Source organism: Gossypium arboreum, chromosome 1 (genome assembly GCF_025698485.1).
Source record: "Gossypium arboreum isolate Shixiya-1 chromosome 1, ASM2569848v2, whole genome shotgun sequence".
Classification (NCBI taxonomy): Eukaryota; Viridiplantae; Streptophyta; class Magnoliopsida; order Malvales; family Malvaceae; genus Gossypium; species Gossypium arboreum.
In genome coordinates this window covers 11,361,206-11,370,023 of record NC_069070.1, presented here as the reverse complement: position 1 = coordinate 11,370,023, position 8,818 = coordinate 11,361,206, and the positions used below count along the sequence as shown (strand labels likewise).

General features: G+C 37.4%; 1 non-coding gene across 1 annotated transcript; it reads left to right on the top strand.

Annotated features, from left to right (window-relative positions):
• Positions 1-6,301: 6,301 nt before the first annotated feature.
• LOC128281869 (small nucleolar RNA R71) lies at positions 6,302-6,407 on the top strand. The gene has a single exon (XR_008272149.1). It is a non-coding gene; the product is annotated as a small nucleolar RNA R71 (small nucleolar RNA).
• Positions 6,408-8,818: the final 2,411 nt, after the last annotated feature.

Here is an 8,818-nt window from a genome sequence, read left to right as displayed (position 1 = left end):
TGAATCGTATTATTGGACCTTGTGAAGGTAAGCAACTTATGGTCAATAAGGGTTCTTTGGTAGAATAAGGTAGGGTGGATTTTGAGTTTGTTAAGCATAACTTGTATGCTAAAATGGTGATGAATAATTGTAGGACATCGTAAGGGATCTCATTAGCGATCGTCATGAAAGCAGTGTGTCTAACACCCTTCTTTAGTTCAATTCGCAAAAGCCGAAATGTCAAGTTTTGGCATTTCATGGTCATGTGGGTATCGAATGCTCTCAAGTCATAGAATAATTGTTAGATCCGCACCGCAAGGTGGTAAGTACGTTCGCATGACGTTTTAGCGTATTTCGGAAAAAGGGGCTCGATGGGCCAAAAGCTGGGCCCAATGGGCTTACGGACCAACATGGGTAAGAGATGGGCAAATTAGCTTTGTTAGGTAGATGGTGGAGTCAAATTGCATAAAACCAATAAAAATTCTGAATTAGCTTGTGTAGTAGCATAGATCACGTAATTACCCTAAAGAGCTAAATTACCGATATACCCCTAGGGTTTTAAATTGGTGAATCGCTTGATTGATTACTCTCGTATTTTGCATGATATGCATTTATTAATATCTGTTGCATGGGATTGGGGTATTAATGGAGGAAATCTTGAAAGTGGTTCATCCACGTCTTGGAGGCTTTGCCTCAATCGACTGAAATTTGAGTTCGTTCTGCAACTGTGGTGTGAAATTTGGGTAGGTTGAGATATTCCCACATGGTGTGTAGGGTTGGTGCAGGCGAGTGTAGCGGTTGGTGGGTTGAGTAGTCTCCCGGATGGGCTTGCATTCATTATTCTTGTTGTTACTCATGCTCTTGGGCGGGCCTATGGGTCACTTGTTATGTAAAAAGGGCTAAGGCCTTGCTCTTGTGATTCGAAAAGGGCTTGACCTCTCGTGTCTTGTTATCTGAATAGGGCTTAGGCCCAATGGCCTCGAGCTGAATTGGGCTTTGGATGGGTTTCTGTATACACTGAGTTTTCCCAAACTCACCTCCTTCCTCTTCCATCCTTGCAGGTGAGCCCTAGAATTGGTGGACTTGAAGCTGGGCGGGATTCAGAGTGGCCATGAAGATTGATTGACGATTTTAAATAAGTTTAGCCTTCAATTTGGATTATTTTACTTTTATTATGCTTAAGGTTGTAATAAGGCCGCTCTTTTTAATTACTTTTATTTTGGGGATTATTAAACTGGCTAGCACTAGGGTTCATTTTATAAAAACTACTTGTTTTTAAAAAGATCACGATGACGCGCAAAGTTTCCGCAAAGTAAATGTTTTCCCAAGAAAAATAAATATCTTTAAGCAAACGTTTTGCAACCTTAATCATTTTCTTAAGATGGTCATAATCAAACGGTTTTTCTCAAAATTATACGAGATGTTAGAGTGTGGCAATGGCGGTGTGCATGTCTAGGATTGGATCCAAGAGAGCTTGGTACTTAAGCGATCGACGGACTCACCTCCTCTTTTCCCGGTTTCCTACCGGTGCACTGACTTCCATTCACTTTAACCTTCTTTTAAAAGTATCTTTTACAACACCAACTCAGCTTTTCCAAACTAAGTGTTTTGAACGCACCAATGTGGCGCATCAGATCCGGTCATAACATCCAGGCTGGGTTTGGGGTGTTACAAGGACTATACTTGGGCTTCACAGGAACACGCCTATGTGACACGCCCATGTGCGATTACTCCAGACTGTGGTCAAGGCTGTTAAATAGGCACGGGCGTGTAGTCTACCCGTGTAAGTCATGCTTCAATTCTTCCAAATGGACAAGGTCGTGTGGTTTACCAGTGTGAGGAAGTCCAGGCCGTGTTGATTTCCCATGTGGGTCCATTTTCTCCATTTCCTGCTCGTTTCTCGCTCTTTTTACTCTCCTATGCTCATCTAAGTAAAAAACATGAAATTAAAGGATTAGAAGCATCAAATTCACCAAATCTAAGGAGAAATCATCCATAAATGTGCTAAGCATGGGATAAAAATATGTATAAATTGCGGTTTATCAAATACCTCCACACTTAAGCGTTTGCTTATCCTCAAGCAAAATCCTCAACTCACAATCAAAATAAATTCTTCCCAATCTATAATCTCTATCAATAATATCTCAAAATAAATAATAAGTAATCATACATTAAGAATTCAACTAGAAGAATATCAAAGTTTCAAACATTCCAAGTTGAGCATTTTATCACGAAAACATAAGTGTTTCCCCTCATCTAAGTGATTATCTTTGATTCAAAATATCACAGAGTTTAACATCCTCACTAAAGATTCTCTCAAATCACTCGAGGTGTTTAAGGACAATAAAGGAAGCACTCATTAGTCAAGCTTGCATGAAAATCAAATCTCCACCACTATATATTGAGATGATACATTAATCAAAAGGTCTTTAGAGGGTTGTAACGTGGCATTGGTTAGGGGGTGTGGTCACAAACTGAAAGAAAAAGTTAGAATCAAGATTAAATTGAAAAAAAAAATCACCTAACTAGAAAAATAACTAATTATGAGCTTCTTCTCAGAATATGGAATTAACACTCAAGCTCAAAAATTACGAATTACTACTAATATGTATGTAAGTATTGTTTTTTTTTTTAAGAACAAGTCAAATAACATATAACTTAATTATTGCAACAAAGAATAAAACATAGCTAAGCAATTAATTCAAATCAAATATCGACAAAAATAAGGATCAAATTAGGGGATTTCAACAATAATGTGTTATAGGTTAATATTGGGGTTAAATCCATGAATGGCTTGTTAGGCTCAAAGAGGTTCACTAAGGGTTAATTATGAAGGTAGGCTTTTGTGAAGTGAGTGGGTTAAACCTAAGTGCCTTTATCATCTCGACGTATCAAATCAAATGGTGTGGTCTTGACATGCATAATCAAGCAAGTTCTAGAATAACAAATCAACACTGACGCACTCATAATAAAAGTGAGCATGAAAGAAACAAAACATTCTTTAAGGGCTCAAGATCTCACAAAAATTATGGCTTTTTGATGTTTAAACTTTTGAATTTCAACTCAAGATAATATCTAAACTTAGGGAAACAATCTAAAAGTTTTTAATTCTCAACAATCAACTTATCATGCTTGATTCCCTAATGTCTTATAGTTTAAACAATCAATGCATAAATGCCTATGTTTTAATTCAAGACATATCAATAAAAATCATAAATTAATTAAAATTCATTCTAATAGTGATATGAGTGATTCACGTGAGAATAAGACACAATTCAGGGATTTCTGATAATGATATAAAAGACCCCCCGACACTTAAGATGTACATTGCCCTCAATGTATAAAGATAAATATATTGAAAAATATAGATCTATAATCATAAGATAGGGAGAGAAGTGAAATTTCCTAAATGATGAATGAACTCCTTGAATTGGAGTTATGGAGAATAATCGGCCAAGACAATGATAAGAGTGGAAGAGGATACTCCGGTGGTGGTAGAGGTTTATTAGTCCATAAGTCCTGTGCCAAAAGAATATTATATCTGGTAGTAGCTATGGTCGTGGTCGAAAAGGACATGGTAGTCATGGAGAACCTTTTCCAATGGAGTTTTTAGTTCCTAAGTGATGATGAGCTTTGGAGCTCTTTATAACTGTGATAGAATCAGGAACTTTTTAAGAAATAAAAAGAAGCATAATTACTCGTAAAGAAATAACCGAATAAAAATTATAAAATCTCAAGATAAAATAGTATTAAAAGGAAATAAAAACTAATTTCAAAATATAAAGATAAAAATAAAATAAATAATAGGTGTTTATAAAGAGATTGGGGCACACGGTCGTGCCCTCATTTTAGCCTGTGTGTTTCGTGATTTTTGAAATTGGGTGTATTGGTGTACACAGCCATGTTGCACGATCGTGTCCATCTTTGTTCGCTTCTCTCAAACTCGTGTTATTTTGACAGGCTCGACCACGGTCGGTGGGCACGGGCGTGTCGCACGCTCGTGATAAATTCTCAGTTTCAACCACAGGTTATCGACATAGGCGTGTCTCACGTCAACGTTGCACCGCCATGGCAACTTATCGTATCCGGTGTTAAGGAAAAATTTTTCCCTATTTTCACACGGCCGTATCGCACGGTCGTGTCTCCTACCATGGTGTGAGCATGACCTAAGGCACGCCCGTGTGCTGGGCCGTGTGGATTAGAAAACTTGTGTTTCAACGACTCAGTTAGTGATTAGATGTCAAAAACTAAAATTTTAAAGAAGTTAACATCGTTAGTGCTTGGGTTGCCTCCTAAGAAGCGCTTATTTATAGTCTAAGCTTGACTTACCTTTCTGTTGCATGGTCATGGTGGTACAAGGAGTTTACACTCCTCATCCCTGCTATCAATTTTATCAACATAAGGTTTAAGACGAGTACTATTTACCTTAAAAGTGCCGAATTTGGGATGAATTACCTTGACTGTACCATATGGGAAAATACTGAGTACCGTAAGAGGGATTGCTCCGTTAGGTTCAGAAGTGACAATACGAGGGTCTGCTACATTTAGTAGTACTTTGTCTCCAACCTTAAGTTGATTTGGTGAGATATTGAGCTTGTCATGGTGTGGTTTTGGATTATCGTGTGTCTTCGGTTTATGTGTTCGCCATTCATCTAGTTCCTCAATTTGTAGCCTTCGTTCTTCATAGATAGGTCCTTTGTCGTTATTCGAACATGGCTCAGGTGTGTTCTTTGAATGTGTTTCCTGCCAGGAAGGTTTCACCACATGATCAGTTTTAATAGTATGGTTTATACAACCACCTTTAATTTTTGATGTGTTGCTCGAATTATAAGCTTGAAGGGTGATTGTTTCGTCTCCCACACGAAGTGTGAGTTCACCTATGCTAACATCAATTATTGTTTTAGCAGTTGCTAAAAAGGGCCTCCCTAAAATTAAAGGAACGTTACTATCCTGCTCTATGTCTAGAACAATGAAATCAACTGGGAATATAAATTTGTCAATTTTAACAAGTACATCTTCAATGATACCCCAAGGAAATCTGATTTTTTTATCGGTTAATTAAATACTCATCCTAGTTTGTTTGGGTTTCCCAAGACCTAGTTGTTTAAACATTTTATAAGGCATGACATTGATACTTGCCCCTAAATCAGCCAAAGCATTATTAACATCTAAGCTACCAATTAAACAAGGAATCGTAAAACTCCCTGGATCTTTTAATTTGTTGGCCAGCTTATTCTGTAGTATGGCTAAGCAAACCATATTTAGTTCCACATGCGACGCCTCATCCAGCTTCCGTTTATTTGTTAAAAGCTCCTTTAAGAATTTGACTGCGTTCAACATCTGCGAAAGAGCTTCAATAAATAGTAAGTTAATATGTAATTTCTTTAAAAGTTTAAGGAATTTACCGAATTGTTCGTCTGAGTGGTCTTTCCATGTCGCATTTGGATATGGTACACGTGGTTTGTACTCTTTACTTACTTGTTTTTGGTCATTGTGGTCCACCTCACCTTGACCTTTACTTACCACAGTCTCTTGCCTCGGTTCTGGTTCAGGTGCAACTAACCCTTCCTTATCTTGAATGGTAATTGCGTTGAGTTGTTCCCTTAGGTTAGATTCAGTGTTACTCGACTGGCTACCTTGTGGTCGTTCATATATTAATTTGGCGAGCTGTCCTATCTGAGTTTCGAACCCTTGGATCGACGTTTGTTGATTCTTAAGTGTTGTCTCGGTATTCTAAAAACGAGTTTCTAACACTGAGATGAATATTGTTAGCATCTCCTCAAGGTTCGATTTTTTTTGTTGTTGGTAAGGTGGTTGTTGGAAGCCTGGAGGTGGTGGTGGTCTCTGATTTCCTTGGCCTCCTCATGAAAAATTTGAGTGGTTCCTCCAACCTGCATTGCAAGTGTTACTATAAGGATTATTTTGAGATCGAGGATTATTACCCATGTAATTTAACTGCTCGTTCTCTATGTTGTGGCCATAGGATGGGTATTCTGAATTGCTGGATCCACCCTCACTTGCTCCGCACTGCATTACTGGGTGAACCTTTGAAGAACCAAGAAAATCATCAATTTTTCTATTCAAAAGTTCTAGCTGATTAGAGACCATGGTGACCGAATCGATATTAAAAATGCCAGCTGTTTTCGTTGGTTTTGCTCTCATGACTTGTCACTGATAATTATTCAGTGACATCTCTTCTATAAATTCATAAGCATCCTCAAGTGTCTTATTATTGATAGTTCCTCCAGCAGCTACGTTAATCATCTGTCTAGTCGAAGGATTCAGGCCATTGTGAAACGTTTGAACTTATAGCCAGAGTGGTAACCCATGGCGAGGGCATCTTCTTAAAAGGTCCTTGTATCTCTCCCATGCATCATAAAGTGTTTCTAAATCCATCTGTACAAAAGAAGAGATATCATTATGTAATTTGGTTGTTTTAGCCGGCAGAAAATATTTTAATAAAAAATTTTTGGTTATTTGCTCCCAAGTAGTGATTGACCCTCGTGGTAACGAGTTCAACCACTGTTTAGCTTTGTTCCTCAATGAAAAAGGGAATAACCGAAGGCGAATAGCATCATCAGAAATGCCATTGATTTTAAAAGTGTCACAAAACTTTATTTGGGTCCTCGTCCTGCAAACCATCAAACTGAACAAACTGTTGGATCATTTGAATGGTGTTAGGTTTCATTTTAAAATTATTTGCAGCAACAGCAGGCCTAACTATGCTCGATTCAGTTCCTGTTAAAGAAGGTTTAGCATAATCATATATAGTACGCGGAGCAGGATTCTAATTAGCAGCAATCGCAGGAGGTAGCGGATTTTCCTGGTTTTCAGCCACCTCCTCAGTTGTGGTGTGAATATCGTCCTCTTGCTCTTCCTCTGTATATCTTAAGCTTTGCCTTATTTCTCTTCGATTTTTGCGAACTGTGCAATCGATCTCACTATCAAACAGTAATGGTCCCGACGAGTTTCTTCTAGTCATACACTATAAAAACCTGCCAAGAGTGAATAAAAGAAAAATTAGAAAAGAACATAAAAATTTTAATTGCAAAAAAAGTAAAATGGCTAAAGTAATAAAAATCAAGTGTTCCTAATATCTTAATTTCCCGGAACAACGCCAAAAACTTGATACGTGATTTTCAGGACAGGTTTTAAAAATTTATAATTAATCGTTCTTGAAACTAACTATTATCACGATAAAGACAAGTGTACCTATCGAACAGTAGTATAGCTTTAGCAAGACCAGATTGTCGAACCCAAAGGAACCAAGAGTACTAGTAATTACTTTCTTTTTATTATCTAGACTAAAAATTAAGGGATTTGTTTATCTAAACTAAGTAACTAAACTAAGAGTCCACAGAGAGAAATTGGGAAAAAGCTTTTGGGAAAACTCGATTGATTAAGACAATACCCAAGGAAAAATCCACTAGACTTCACTTGTCATTTGACTCTGAATCAAACGATTTATTCATTTGACTTGATCCGTAGAAATCCCTAAGTTATATTATTTTCTCTCTCGAGACTAATAACGTCTAACCATAGGTTGATTAATTGAAATCTCTTTCTAATTAACGCCCTAGTTTTGCATTAACTCTATCTATGGATCCCCTTATTAGGTTTCACCCTAATCCGACAAAACCTTGCCACCCTATCTCTAGGCGTGCAATCAACTCCGCTTAATTATGACAAATTTACTCTTAGACAGAGACTTTTTCTCCTCTGAATAAGTGCATTAACTTGAATCAATATCCTGGAATATTAAGACAAGAATTAAGAACACATAATTAAGAACAAGTCAAATATTTATCATACAATTCAGATAACAATAACAAGATCCGTCTTAGGTTTCATTCCCCTTAGGTATTTAGGGGGTTTAGTTCATAATTATAAAAGAAAACATCTCAGAAGAATAATGAATACAAAACATAAAGAAAACCCAAAACCCCTGAATGGAAATTGAAGGGAGATCTTCAGTCTTGACAATGAATCTGACTTCTGAGATCGATCAATTGACTTCCCTTGAGTAATTCCTTACCTCCTACTCCGTGTGTCTGTTCTAAGTGCCTCATCAGGTGTTTAAATAGGCTTTTGAATGCCTAAGAGCCCTCAAAAGTGGCATTTTCCGAATAAGACTATACTTGGGCTTGACAGGGACACGCCCGTGTGACACGCCTATGTGCTATTACTCCAGATTGTGGTCAAGGCTGTTAAATCGACACGGGCGTGTGGTCTACCCGTGTAAGTCTTGCTTCGATCCTGCCAAATGGACACAGCCGTGTGGCTTACCCGTGTGAGGAAGTCCAAGTCGTGTTGATTTCCCATGTGGGTCCATTTTCTCCGTTTTCGACCCGTTTCTCACTCTTTTTACTCTCCTATGCTCACTTAAGTATAAAACATGAAATTAAAGGATTAGGAGCATCAAATTCACCAAATATAAGGATAAATCATCCATAAATGTTCTAAACATGGGATAAAAACATGTATAAATTACGGTTTATCACCAATTTAACATGAACACTTATCTCAATATAAACTTTCCTTTCATCTTATCTCATCTTTCATATTTCTCGAATAATTATTATTCACAATTTATTCATTAACACATAAACATCATGAACCATTATTCCAACATTTTATGAGCCACAACTCATCATAAACATACTATCTGTACTATCAAACTTAGCTCGGTTGGAATTCGCATCTGTCTGACAAAACATTTTATATCTGGGTCGGGAATCGTCACACTATCATAGTTCAATATGGCATGTGTAGCTAGACTCTTGCTCATACTGAATATTCATAGAATCGATTAAACCTTTGCTCTGATACCAATAAATGT